At 51.9% G+C, this 13,516-nt stretch overlaps 6 non-coding genes and 2 pseudogenes across 6 annotated transcripts; all 8 read left to right on the top strand.

Annotated features, from left to right (window-relative positions):
* The first annotated feature begins 687 nt into the window (after positions 1–687).
* Positions 688–806, top strand: LOC132811482 (5S ribosomal RNA). The gene has a single exon (XR_009643293.1). It is a non-coding gene; the product is annotated as a 5S ribosomal RNA (ribosomal RNA).
* Positions 807–2,338: 1,532 nt separating this feature from the next.
* LOC132811480 (5S ribosomal RNA) lies at positions 2,339–2,457 on the top strand. Its single transcript, XR_009643292.1, has one exon. It is a non-coding gene; the product is annotated as a 5S ribosomal RNA (ribosomal RNA).
* Positions 2,458–3,989: 1,532 nt separating this feature from the next.
* Positions 3,990–4,108, top strand: LOC132811479 (5S ribosomal RNA). The gene has a single exon (XR_009643291.1). It is a non-coding gene; the product is annotated as a 5S ribosomal RNA (ribosomal RNA).
* A 1,527-nt stretch (positions 4,109–5,635) lies between these two features.
* LOC132811478 (5S ribosomal RNA) lies at positions 5,636–5,754 on the top strand. The gene has a single exon (XR_009643290.1). It is a non-coding gene; the product is annotated as a 5S ribosomal RNA (ribosomal RNA).
* Positions 5,755–7,284: 1,530 nt separating this feature from the next.
* Positions 7,285–7,403, top strand: LOC132811477 (5S ribosomal RNA). Its single transcript, XR_009643289.1, has one exon. It is a non-coding gene; the product is annotated as a 5S ribosomal RNA (ribosomal RNA).
* Positions 7,404–8,938: 1,535 nt separating this feature from the next.
* LOC132811476 (5S ribosomal RNA) lies at positions 8,939–9,057 on the top strand. The gene has a single exon (XR_009643288.1). It is a non-coding gene; the product is annotated as a 5S ribosomal RNA (ribosomal RNA).
* Positions 9,058–10,590: 1,533 nt separating this feature from the next.
* LOC132811492 (5S ribosomal RNA) lies at positions 10,591–10,699 on the top strand (annotated as a pseudogene).
* Positions 10,700–12,231: 1,532 nt separating this feature from the next.
* LOC132811494 (5S ribosomal RNA) lies at positions 12,232–12,341 on the top strand (annotated as a pseudogene).
* The last annotated feature ends 1,175 nt before the right edge of the window (positions 12,342–13,516 follow it).

Below are 13,516 nucleotides of genomic sequence, written 5' to 3'. Positions count from 1 at the left end.
CTTGTTATGAAGGCCAGCATGCTATTAGCCTTCTTCACTACCTGCTGTACCTGCATGCTTACCTTCATTGAGTGGTGTACAGGAACCCCCAGATCTCTCTGTCCTGCCCCTTGACCTAAATTGATTCCATTTAGGTAGTAATCTGCCTTGCACCAAAGTGGGTAACCATTGATTTATCCACATTAAATTGCATCTGGCCACTCACCTAACTTGTCCAGGTCACCCTGTAATCTGCTAACATCCTGATGACATTTCACCCTGCCAGCCAGCTTAGTATCATCAGCAAATTTGCTAATGTTATGGCTAATAGCATCTTGTAGATGGTTAAGATATATGGTAAAAAGCTGCGGTGCCAGTAGTGATCCCTGCGGTACCCCCCTGGCCACTGCCTGCCATTGGGAAGGGAGGCGTGGAGGAGTGCGGAAGGATGAGAGAATGCAGGCTGCAGCCTTATGAAGCAGGGGGGGGCTTGCAGTTGGCCTGCGTGGGGATGTGGGAGACTACAGGAGCCTGGTGGGCAAGGGCTGGCTGAAAGGCAGCTGGAGGGACGGAGGGAGGGAAGCACGCACAGAGGAGGAAGAGCAAAGAGAAAAGAGAAAAAAAAAACAAAGGGATAAAGAGAAAGAGCAGCAAAGAAAATGTGGCTGGCCAGCACGCCTTGAAGTAGGGAGAAAGGAAGGGGCCGGTGCCTACGGCCATACTAGTCTGAAAACGCCCGATCTCGTCTGATCTCGGAAGCTAAGCAGACTCAGGCCTGGTTAGTACTTGGATGGGAGACCGCCTGGGAATACCAGGTGCAGTAGGCTTTTTCCGCCAGCAGGGGCTGCTCAAGTCACCCCTCTGCACTTGTGTTGTGCCACGCAATGGAGCGGCAGGTTATTTTTGCTGCTGCTGCTGCTGCTGCTGCTGTGCCGGCCATCAGTCGCCTGCAGGCACCAGACAGGGAGGGGAGGAGAGCGGAGCGCTGCCGAAATCAGCGAGAAAGACGGAAAGAAAGGGATTGGGGCTGCACGCTGTCTGCGGGTGGCAGTCAGGAAAGGAGGACAATAGGTGCAGGAGTTGGCCATTCTGCCTTTCGAGCCTGCACCACCATTCAATATGATCATGGCTGATCATCCTTAATCAGTATCCTGTTCCTGCCTTATCTCCGTAACCCTTGATTCCACTATCCTTGAGAGCTCTATGCAACTCTTTCTTAAATGAATCCAGAGACTGGGCCTCCACTGCCCTCTGGGGCAGAGCATTCCACACAGCCACCACTCTCTGGGTGAAGAAGTTTCTCCTCATCTCTGTCCTAAATGGTCTACCCCGTATTTTTAAGCAGTGTCCTCTGTTTCGGCACTCACCCAGCAGCGGAAACATGTTTCCTGCCGCCAGAGTGTCCAATCCTTTGATGATCTGAAATGTCTCAATCAGATCCCCTCTCAGTCTTCTAAACTCGAGGGTACACACAAGCCCAGTCGCTCCAGTCTTTCAGTGTAAGGTAATCCCGCCAGTCCAGGAATTGACCTGGTGAACCTACGCTGCATTCCCTCAATAGCCAGAATCAAATCTGGAGAGCAGAACTGCACACAGTACTCCAGGTGTGGTCTCACCAGGGCCCTGTACAGCTGCAAAAGAACCTCTTTGCTTCTATACTCCATCCCTCTTGTTATGAAGGCCAGCATGCTATTAGCCTTCTTCACTACCTGCTGTACCTGCATGCTTACCTTCATTGAGTGGTGTACAGGAACCCCCAGATCTCTCTGTCCTGCCCCTTGACCTAAATTGATTCCATTTAGGTAGTAATCTGCCTTCCACCAAAGTGGGTAACCATTGATTTATCCACATTAAATTGCATCTGGCCACTCACCTAACTTGTCCAGGTCACCCTGTAATCTGCTAACATCCTGATGACATTTCACCCTGCCAGCCAGCTTAGTATCATCAGCAAATTTGCTAATGTTATGGCTAATAGCATCTTGTAGATGGTTAAGATATATGGTAAAAAGCTGCGGTGCCAGTAGTGATCCCTGCGGTACCCCCCTGGCCACTGCCTGCCATTGGGAAAGGGAGGCGTGGAGGAGTGCGGAAGGATGAGAGAATGCAGGCTGCAGCCTGATGAAGCAGGGGGAGGGCTTGCAGTTGGCCTGCGTGGGGATGTGGGAGACTACAGGAGCCTGGTGGGCAAGGGCTGGCTGAAAGGCAGCTGGAGGGACGGAGGGAGGGAAGCACGCACAGAGGAGGAAGAGCAAAGAGAAAAGAGAAAAAAAAAACAAAGGGGATAAAGAGAAAGAGCAGCAAAGAAAATGTGGCTGGCCAGCACGCCTTGAAGTAGGGAGAAAAGGAAGGGGCCGGTGCCTACGGCCATACTAGTCTGAAAACGCCCGATCTCGTCTGATCTCGGAAGCTAAGCAGACTCAGGCCTGGTTAGTACTTGGATGGGAGACCGCCTGGGAATACCAGGTGCAGTAGGCTTTTTCCGCCAGCAGGGGCTGCTCAAGTCACCCCTCTGCACTTGTGTTGTGCCACGCAATGGAGCGGCAGGTTATTTTTGCTGCTGCTGCTGCTGCTGCTGTGCTGCTGTGCGGCCATCAGTCGCCTGCAGGCACCAGACAGGGAGGGGAGGAGAGCGGAGCGCTGCCGAAATCAGCGAGAAAGACGGAAAGAAAGGGATTGGGGCTGCACGCTGTCTGCGGGTGGCAGTCAGGAAAGGAGGACAATAGGTGCAGGAGTTGGCCATTCTGCCTTTCGAGCCTGCACCACCATTCAATATGATCATGGCTGATCATCCTTAATCAGTATCCTGTTCCTGCCTTATCTCCGTAACCCTTGATTCCACTATCCTTGAGAGCTCTATGCAACTCTTTCTTAAATGAATCCAGAGACTGGGCCTCCACTGCCCTCTGGGGCAGAGCATTCCACACAGCCACCACTCTCTGGGTGAAGAAGTTTCTCCTCATCTCTGTCCTAAATGGTCTACCCCGTATTTTTAAGCAGTGTCCTCTGTTTCGGCACTCACCCAGCAGCGGAAACATGTTTCCTGCCGCCAGAGTGTCCAATCCTTTGATGATCTGAAATGTCTCAATCAGATCCCCTCTCAGTCTTCTAAACTCGAGGGTACACACAAGCCCAGTCGCTCCAGTCTTTCAGTGTAAGGTAATCCCGCCAGTCCAGGAATTGACCTGGTGAACCTACGCTGCATTCCCTCAATAGCCAGAATCAAATCTGGAGAGCAGAACTGCACACAGTACTCCAGGTGTGGTCTCACCAGGGCCCTGTACAGCTGCAAAAGAACCTCTTTGCTTCTATACTCCATCCCTCTTGTTATGAAGGCCAGCATGCTATTAGCCTTCTTCACTACCTGCTGTACCTGCATGCTTACCTTCATTGAGTGGTGTACAGGAACCCCCAGATCTCTCTGTCCTGCCCCTTGACCTAAATTGATTCCATTTAGGTAGTAATCTGCCTTCCACCAAAGTGGGTAACCATTGATTTATCCACATTAAATTGCATCTGGCCACTCACCTAACTTGTCCAGGTCACCCTGTAATCTGCTAACATCCTGATGACATTTCACCCTGCCAGCCAGCTTAGTATCATCAGCAAATTTGCTAATGTTATGGCTAATAGCATCTTGTAGATGGTTAAGATATATGGTAAAAAGCTGCGGTGCCAGTAGTGATCCCTGCGGTACCCCCCTGGCCACTGCCTGCCATTGGGAAAGGGAGGCGTGGAGGAGTGCGGAAGGATGAGAGAATGCAGGCTGCAGCCTGATGAAGCAGGGGGAGGGCTTGCAGTTGGCCTGCGTGGGGATGTGGGAGACTACAGGAGCCTGGTGGGCAAGGGCTGGCTGAAAGGCAGCTGGAGGGACGGAGGGAGGGAAGCACGCACAGAGGAGGAAGAGCAAAGAGAAAAGAGAAAAAAACAAAGGGGATAAAGAGAAAGAGCAGCAAAGAAAATGTGGCTGGCCAGCACGCCTTGAAGTAGGGAGAAAAGGAAGGGCCGGTGCCTACGGCCATACTAGTCTGAAAACGCCCGATCTCGTCTGATCTCGGAAGCTAAGCAGACTCAGGCCTGGTTAGTACTTGGATGGGAGACCGCCTGGGAATACCAGGTGCAGTAGGCTTTTTCCGCCAGCAGGGGCTGCTCAAGTCACCCCTCTGCACTTGTGTTGTGCCACGCAATGGAGCGGCAGGTTATTTGCTGCTGCTGCTGCTGCTGCTGTGCCGGCCATCAGTCGCCTGCAGGCACCAGACAGGGAGGGGAGGAGAGCGGAGCGCTGCCGAAATCAGCGAGAAAGACGGAAAGAAAGGGATTGGGGCTGCACGCTGTCTGCGGGTGGCAGTCAGGAAAGGAGGACAATAGGTGCAGGAGTTGGCCATTCTGCCTTTCGAGCCTGCACCACCATTCAATATGATCATGGCTGATCATCCTTAATCAGTATCCTGTTCCTGCCTTATCTCCGTAACCCTTGATTCCACTATCCTTGAGAGCTCTATGCAACTCTTTCTTAAATGAATCCAGAGACTGGGCCTCCACTGCCCTCTGGGGCAGAGCATTCCACACAGCCACCACTCTCTGGGTGAAGAAGTTTCTCCTCATCTCTGTCCTAAATGGTCTACCCCGTATTTTTAAGCAGTGTCCTCTGTTTCGGCACTCACCCAGCAGCGGAAACATGTTTCCTGCCGCCAGAGTGTCCAATCCTTTGATGATCTGAAATGTCTCAATCAGATCCCCTCTCAGTCTTCTAAACTCGAGGGTACACACAAGCCCAGTCGCTCCAGTCTTTCAGTGTAAGGTAATCCCGCCAGTCCAGGAATTGACCTGGTGAACCTACGCTGCATTCCCTCAATAGCCAGAATCAAATCTGGAGAGCAGAACTGCACACAGTACTCCAGGTGTGGTCTCACCAGGGCCCTGTACAGCTGCAAAAGAACCTCTTTGCTTCTATACTCCATCCCTCTTGTTATGAAGGCCAGCATGCTATTAGCCTTCTTCACTACCTGCTGTACCTGCATGCTTACCTTCATTGAGTGGTGTACAGGAACCCCCAGATCTCTCTGTCCTGCCCCTTGACCTAAATTGATTCCATTTAGGTAGTAATCTGCCTTCCACCAAAGTGGGTAACCATTGATTTATCCACATTAAATTGCATCTGGCCACTCACCTAACTTGTCCAGGTCACCCTGTAATCTGCTAACATCCTGATGACATTTCACCCTGCCAGCCAGCTTAGTATCATCAGCAAATTTGCTAATGTTATGGCTAATAGCATCTTGTAGATGGTTAAGATATATGGTAAAAAGCTGCGGTGCCAGTAGTGATCCCTGCGGTACCCCCCTGGCCACTGCCTGCCATTGGGAAAGGGAGGCGTGGAGGAGTGCGGAAGGATGAGAGAATGCAGGCTGCAGCCTGATGAAGCAGGGGGAGGGCTTGCAGTTGGCCTGCGTGGGGATGTGGGAGACTACAGGAGCCTGGTGGGCAAGGGCTGGCTGAAAGGCAGCTGGAGGGACGGAGGGAGGGAAGCACGCACAGAGGAGGAAGAGCAAAGAGAAAAGAGAAAAAAAAAACAAAGGGGATAAAGAGAAAGAGCAGCAAAGAAAATGTGGCTGGCCAGCACGCCTTGAAGTAGGGAGAAAAGGAAGGGGCCGGTGCCTACGGCCATACTAGTCTGAAAACGCCCGATCTCGTCTGATCTCGGAAGCTAAGCAGACTCAGGCCTGGTTAGTACTTGGATGGGAGACCGCCTGGGAATACCAGGTGCAGTAGGCTTTTTCCGCCAGCAGGGGCTGCTCAAGTCACCCCTCTGCACTTGTGTTGTGCCACGCAATGGAGCGGCAGGTTATTTTTGCTGCTGCTGCTGCTGCTGCTGCTGCCGGCCATCAGTCGCCTGCAGGCACCAGACAGGGAGGGGAGGAGAGCGGAGCGCTGCCGAAATCAGCGAGAAAGACGGAAAGAAAGGGATTGGGGCTGCACGCTGTCTGCGGGTGGCAGTCAGGAAAGGAGGACAATAGGTGCAGGAGTTGGCCATTCTGCCTTTCGAGCCTGCACCACCATTCAATATGATCATGGCTGATCATCCTTAATCAGTATCCTGTTCCTGCCTTATCTCCGTAACCCTTGATTCCACTATCCTTGAGAGCTCTATGCAACTCTTTCTTAAATGAATCCAGAGACTGGGCCTCCACTGCCCTCTGGGGCAGAGCATTCCACACAGCCACCACTCTCTGGGTGAAGAAGTTTCTCCTCATCTCTGTCCTAAATGGTCTACCCCGTATTTTTAAGCAGTGTCCTCTGTTTCGGCACTCACCCAGCAGCGGAAACATGTTTCCTGCCGCCAGAGTGTCCAATCCTTTGATGATCTGAAATGTCTCAATCAGATCCCCTCTCAGTCTTCTAAACTCGAGGGTACACACAAGCCCAGTCGCTCCAGTCTTTCAGTGTAAGGTAATCCCGCCAGTCCAGGAATTGACCTGGTGAACCTACGCTGCATTCCCTCAATAGCCAGAATCAAATCTGGAGAGCAGAACTGCACACAGTACTCCAGGTGTGGTCTCACCAGGGCCCTGTACAGCTGCAAAAGAACCTCTTTGCTTCTATACTCCATCCCTCTTGTTATGAAGGCCAGCATGCTATTAGCCTTCTTCACTACCTGCTGTACCTGCATGCTTACCTTCATTGAGTGGTGTACAGGAACCCCCAGATCTCTCTGTCCTGCCCCTTGACCTAAATTGATTCCATTTAGGTAGTAATCTGCCTTCCACCAAAGTGGGTAACCATTGATTTATCCACATTAAATTGCATCTGGCCACTCACCTAACTTGTCCAGGTCACCCTGTAATCTGCTAACATCCTGATGACATTTCACCCTGCCAGCCAGCTTAGTATCATCAGCAAATTTGCTAATGTTATGGCTAATAGCATCTTGTAGATGGTTAAGATATATGGTAAAAAGCTGCGGTGCCAGTAGTGATCCCTGCGGTACCCCCCTGGCCACTGCCTGCCATTGGGAAAGGGAGGCGTGGAGGAGTGCGGAAGGATGAGAGAATGCAGGCTGCAGCCTGATGAAGCAGGGGGAGGGCTTGCAGTTGGCCTGCGTGGGGATGTGGGAGACTACAGGAGCCTGGTGGGCAAGGGCTGGCTGAAAGGCAGCTGGAGGGACGGAGGGAGGGAAGCACGCACAGAGGAGGAAGAGCAAAGAGAAAAGAGAAAAAAAAAACAAAGGGGATAAAGAGAAAGAGCAGCAAAGAAAATGTGGCTGGCCAGCACGCCTTGAAGTAGGGAGAAAAGGAAGGGGCCGGTGCCTACGGCCATACTAGTCTGAAAACGCCCGATCTCGTCTGATCTCGGAAGCTAAGCAGACTCAGGCCTGGTTAGTACTTGGATGGGAGACCGCCTGGGAATACCAGGTGCAGTAGGCTTTTTCCGCCAGCAGGGGCTGCTCAAGTCACCCCTCTGCACTTGTGTTGTGCCACGCAATGGAGCGGCAGGTTATTTTTGCTGCTGCTGCTGCTGCTGCTGCTGCTGTGCCGGCCATCAGTCGCCTGCAGGCACCAGACAGGGAGGGGAGGAGAGCGGAGCGCTGCCGAAATCAGCGAGAAAGACGGAAAGAAAGGGATTGGGGCTGCACGCTGTCTGCGGGTGGCAGTCAGGAAAGGAGGACAATAGGTGCAGGAGTTGGCCATTCTGCCTTTCGAGCCTGCACCACCATTCAATATGATCATGGCTGATCATCCTTAATCAGTATCCTGTTCCTGCCTTATCTCCGTAACCCTTGATTCCACTATCCTTGAGAGCTCTATGCAACTCTTTCTTAAATGAATCCAGAGACTGGGCCTCCACTGCCCTCTGGGGCAGAGCATTCCACACAGCCACCACTCTCTGGGTGAAGAAGTTTCTCCTCATCTCTGTCCTAAATGGTCTACCCCGTATTTTTAAGCAGTGTCCTCTGTTTCGGCACTCACCCAGCAGCGGAAACATGTTTCCTGCCGCCAGAGTGTCCAATCCTTTGATGATCTGAAATGTCTCAATCAGATCCCCTCTCAGTCTTCTAAACTCGAGGGTACACACAAGCCCAGTCGCTCCAGTCTTTCAGTGTAAGGTAATCCCGCCAGTCCAGGAATTGACCTGGTGAACCTACGCTGCATTCCCTCAATAGCCAGAATCAAATCTGGAGAGCAGAACTGCACACAGTACTCCAGGTGTGGTCTCACCAGGGCCCTGTACAGCTGCAAAAGAACCTCTTTGCTTCTATACTCCATCCCTCTTGTTATGAAGGCCAGCATGCTATTAGCCTTCTTCACTACCTGCTGTACCTGCATGCTTACCTTCATTGAGTGGTGTACAGGAACCCCCAGATCTCTCTGTCCTGCCCCTTGACCTAAATTGATTCCATTTAGGTAGTAATCTGCCTTCCACCAAAGTGGGTAACCATTGATTTATCCACATTAAATTGCATCTGGCCACTCACCTAACTTGTCCAGGTCACCCTGTAATCTGCTAACATCCTGATGACATTTCACCCTGCCAGCCAGCTTAGTATCATCAGCAAATTTGCTAATGTTATGGCTAATAGCATCTTGTAGATGGTTAAGATATATGGTAAAAAGCTGCGGTGCCAGTAGTGATCCCTGCGGTACCCCCCTGGCCACTGCCTGCCATTGGGAAAGGGAGGCGTGGAGGAGTGCGGAAGGATGAGAGAATGCAGGCTGCAGCCTGATGAAGCAGGGGGAGGGCTTGCAGTTGGCCTGCGTGGGGATGTGGGAGACTACAGGAGCCTGGTGGGCAAGGGCTGGCTGAAAGGCAGCTGGAGGGACGGAGGGAGGGAAGCACGCACAGAGGAGGAAGAGCAAAGAGAAAAGAGAAAAAAAAAACAAAGGGGATAAAGAGAAAGAGCAGCAAAGAAAATGTGGCTGGCCAGCACGCCTTGAAGTAGGGAGAAAAGGAAGGGGCCGGTGCCTACGGCCATACTAGTCTGAAAACGCCCGATCTCGTCTGATCTCGGAAGCTAAGCAGACTCAGGCCTGGTTAGTACTTGGATGGGAGACCGCCTGGGAATACCAGGTGCAGTAGGCTTTTTCCGCCAGCAGGGGCTGCTCAAGTCACCCCTCTGCACTTGTGTTGTGCCACGCAATGGAGCGGCAGGTTATTTTTGCTGCTGCTGCTGCTGCTGCTGCTGCTGTGCCGGCCATCAGTCGCCTGCAGGCACCAGACAGGGAGGGGAGGAGAGCGGAGCGCTGCCGAAATCAGCGAGAAAGACGGAAAGAAAGGGATTGGGGCTGCACGCTGTCTGCGGGTGGCAGTCAGGAAAGGAGGACAATAGGTGCAGGAGTTGGCCATTCTGCCTTTCGAGCCTGCACCACCATTCAATATGATCATGGCTGATCATCCTTAATCAGTATCCTGTTCCTGCCTTATCTCCGTAACCCTTGATTCCACTATCCTTGAGAGCTCTATGCAACTCTTTCTTAAATGAATCCAGAGACTGGGCCTCCACTGCCCTCTGGGGCAGAGCATTCCACACAGCCACCACTCTCTGGGTGAAGAAGTTTCTCCTCATCTCTGTCCTAAATGGTCTACCCCGTATTTTTAAGCAGTGTCCTCTGTTTCGGCACTCACCCAGCAGCGGAAACATGTTTCCTGCCGCCAGAGTGTCCAATCCTTTGATGATCTGAAATGTCTCAATCAGATCCCCTCTCAGTCTTCTAAACTCGAGGGTACACACAAGCCCAGTCGCTCCAGTCTTTCAGTGTAAGGTAATCCCGCCAGTCCAGGAATTGACCTGGTGAACCTACGCTGCATTCCCTCAATAGCCAGAATCAAATCTGGAGAGCAGAACTGCACACAGTACTCCAGGTGTGGTCTCACCAGGGCCCTGTACAGCTGCAAAAGAACCTCTTTGCTTCTATACTCCATCCCTCTTGTTATGAAGGCCAGCATGCTATTAGCCTTCTTCACTACCTGCTGTACCTGCATGCTTACCTTCATTGAGTGGTGTACAGGAACCCCCAGATCTCTCTGTCCTGCCCCTTGACCTAAATTGATTCCATTTAGGTAGTAATCTGCCTTCCACCAAAGTGGGTAACCATTGATTTATCCACATTAAATTGCATCTGGCCACTCACCTAACTTGTCCAGGTCACCCTGTAATCTGCTAACATCCTGATGACATTTCACCCTGCCAGCCAGCTTAGTATCATCAGCAAATTTGCTAATGTTATGGCTAATAGCATCTTGTAGATGGTTAAGATATATGGTAAAAAGCTGCGGTGCCAGTAGTGATCCCTGCGGTACCCCCTGGCCACTGCCTGCCATTGGGAAAGGGAGGCGTGGAGGAGTGCGGAAGGATGAGAGAATGCAGGCTGCAGCCTGATGAAGCAGGGGGAGGGCTTGCAGTTGGCCTGCGTGGGGATGTGGGAGACTACAGGAGCCTGGTGGGCAAGGGCTGGCTGAAAGGCAGCTGGAGGGACGGAGGGAGGGAAGCACGCACAGAGGAGGAAGAGCAAAGAGAAAAGAGAAAAAAAAACAAAGGGGATAAAGAGAAAGAGCAGCAAAGAAAATGTGGCTGGCCAGCACGCCTTGAAGTAGGGAGAAAAGGAAGGGGCCGGTGCCTACGGCCATACTAGTCTGAAAACGTCTGATCTCGGAAGCTAAGCAGACTCAGGCCTGGTTAGTACTTGGATGGGAGACCGCCTGGGAATACCAGGTGCAGTAGGCTTTTTCCGCCAGCAGGGGCTGCTCAAGTCACCCCTCTGCACTTGTGTTGTGCCACGCAATGGAGCGGCAGGTTATTTTTGCTGCTGCTGCTGCTGCTGCTGCTGTGCCGGCCATCAGTCGCCTGCAGGCACCAGACAGGGAGGGGAGGAGAGCGGAGCGCTGCCGAAATCAGCGAGAAAGACGGAAAGAAAGGGATTGGGGCTGCACGCTGTCTGCGGGTGGCAGTCAGGAAAGGAGGACAATAGGTGCAGGAGTTGGCCATTCTGCCTTTCGAGCCTGCACCACCATTCAATATGATCATGGCTGATCATCCTTAATCAGTATCCTGTTCCTGCCTTATCTCCGTAACCCTTGATTCCACTATCCTTGAGAGCTCTATGCAACTCTTTCTTAAATGAATCCAGAGACTGGGCCTCCACTGCCCTCTGGGGCAGAGCATTCCACACAGCCACCACTCTCTGGGTGAAGAAGTTTCTCCTCATCTCTGTCCTAAATGGTCTACCCCGTATTTTTAAGCAGTGTCCTCTGTTTCGGCACTCACCCAGCAGCGGAAACATGTTTCCTGCCGCCAGAGTGTCCAATCCTTTGATGATCTGAAATGTCTCAATCAGATCCCCTCTCAGTCTTCTAAACTCGAGGGTACACACAAGCCCAGTCGCTCCAGTCTTTCAGTGTAAGGTAATCCCGCCAGTCCAGGAATTGACCTGGTGAACCTACGCTGCATTCCCTCAATAGCCAGAATCAAATCTGGAGAGCAGAACTGCACACAGTACTCCAGGTGTGGTCTCACCAGGGCCCTGTACAGCTGCAAAAGAACCTCTTTGCTTCTATACTCCATCCCTCTTGTTATGAAGGCCAGCATGCTATTAGCCTTCTTCACTACCTGCTGTACCTGCATGCTTACCTTCATTGAGTGGTGTACAGGAACCCCCAGATCTCTCTGTCCTGCCCCTTGACCTAAATTGATTCCATTTAGGTAGTAATCTGCCTTCCACCAAAGTGGGTAACCATTGATTTATCCACATTAAATTGCATCTGGCCACTCACCTAACTTGTCCAGGTCACCCTGTAATCTGCTAACATCCTGATGACATTTCACCCTGCCAGCCAGCTTAGTATCATCAGCAAATTTGCTAATGTTATGGCTAATAGCATCTTGTAGATGGTTAAGATATATGGTAAAAAGCTGCGGTGCCAGTAGTGATCCCTGCGGTACCCCCCTGGCCACTGCCTGCCATTGGGAAAGGGAGGCGTGGAGGAGTGCGGAAGGATGAGAGAATGCAGGCTGCAGCCTGATGAAGCAGGGGGAGGGCTTGCAGTTGGCCTGCGTGGGGATGTGGGAGACTACAGGAGCCTGGTGGGCAAGGGCTGGCTGAAAGGCAGCTGGAGGGACGGAGGGAGGGAAGCACGCACAGAGGAGGAAGAGCAAAGAGAAAAGAGAAAAAAAAAACAAAGGGGATAAAGAGAAAGAGCAGCAAAGAAAATGTGGCTGGCCAGCACGCCTTGAAGTAGGGAGAAAAGGAAGGGGCCGGTGCCTACGGCCATACTAGTCTGAAAAACGCCTGATCTCGGAAGCTAAGCAGACTCAGGCCTGGTTAGTACTTGGATGGGAGACCGCCTGGGAATACCAGGTGCAGTAGGCTTTTTCCGCCAGCAGGGGCTGCTCAAGTCACCCCTCTGCACTTGTGTTGTGCCACGCAATGGAGCGGCAGGTTATTTTTGCTGCTGCTGCTGCTGCTGCTGCTGTGCCGGCCATCAGTCGCCTGCAGGCACCAGACAGGGAGGGGAGGAGAGCGGAGCGCTGCCGAAATCAGCGAGAAAGACGGAAAGAAAGGGATTGGGGCTGCACGCTGTCTGCGGGTGGCAGTCAGGAAAGGAGGACAATAGGTGCAGGAGTTGGCCATTCTGCCTTTCGAGCCTGCACCACCATTCAATATGATCATGGCTGATCATCCTTAATCAGTATCCTGTTCCTGCCTTATCTCCGTAACCCTTGATTCCACTATCCTTGAGAGCTCTATGCAACTCTTTCTTAAATGAATCCAGAGACTGGGCCTCCACTGCCCTCTGGGGCAGAGCATTCCACACAGCCACCACTCTCTGGGTGAAGAAGTTTCTCCTCATCTCTGTCCTAAATGGTCTACCCCGTATTTTTAAGCAGTGTCCTCTGTTTCGGCACTCACCCAGCAGCGGAAACATGTTTCCTGCCGCCAGAGTGTCCAATCCTTTGATGATCTGAAATGTCTCAATCAGATCCCCTCTCAGTCTTCTAAACTCGAGGGTACACACAAGCCCAGTCGCTCCAGTCTTTCAGTGTAAGGTAATCCCGCCAGTCCAGGAATTGACCTGGTGAACCTACGCTGCATTCCCTCAATAGCCAGAATCAAATCTGGAGAGCAGAACTGCACACAGTACTCCAGGTGTGGTCTCACCAGGGCCCTGTACAGCTGCAAAAGAACCTCTTTGCTTCTATACTCCATCCCTCTTGTTATGAAGGCCAGCATGCTATTAGCCTTCTTCACTACCTGCTGTACCTGCATGCTTACCTTCATTGAGTGGTGTACAGGAACCCCCAGATCTCTCTGTCCTGCCCCTTGACCTAAATTGATTCCATTTAGGTAGTAATCTGCCTTCCACCAAAGTGGGTAACCATTGATTTATCCACATTAAATTGCATCTGGCCACTCACCTAACTTGTCCAGGTCACCCTGTAATCTGCTAACATCCTGATGACATTTCACCCTGCCAGCCAGCTTAGTATCATCAGCAAATTTGCTAATGTTATGGCTAATAGCATCTTGTAGATGGTTAAGATATA

Source organism: Hemiscyllium ocellatum, unplaced genomic scaffold, assembly GCF_020745735.1.
Source record: "Hemiscyllium ocellatum isolate sHemOce1 unplaced genomic scaffold, sHemOce1.pat.X.cur. scaffold_2220_pat_ctg1, whole genome shotgun sequence".
Taxonomy (NCBI): domain Eukaryota; kingdom Metazoa; phylum Chordata; class Chondrichthyes; order Orectolobiformes; family Hemiscylliidae; genus Hemiscyllium; species Hemiscyllium ocellatum.
Note: the sequence above shows the minus strand (reverse complement) of the source record. Positions and strands in the feature narration are given on the sequence as shown.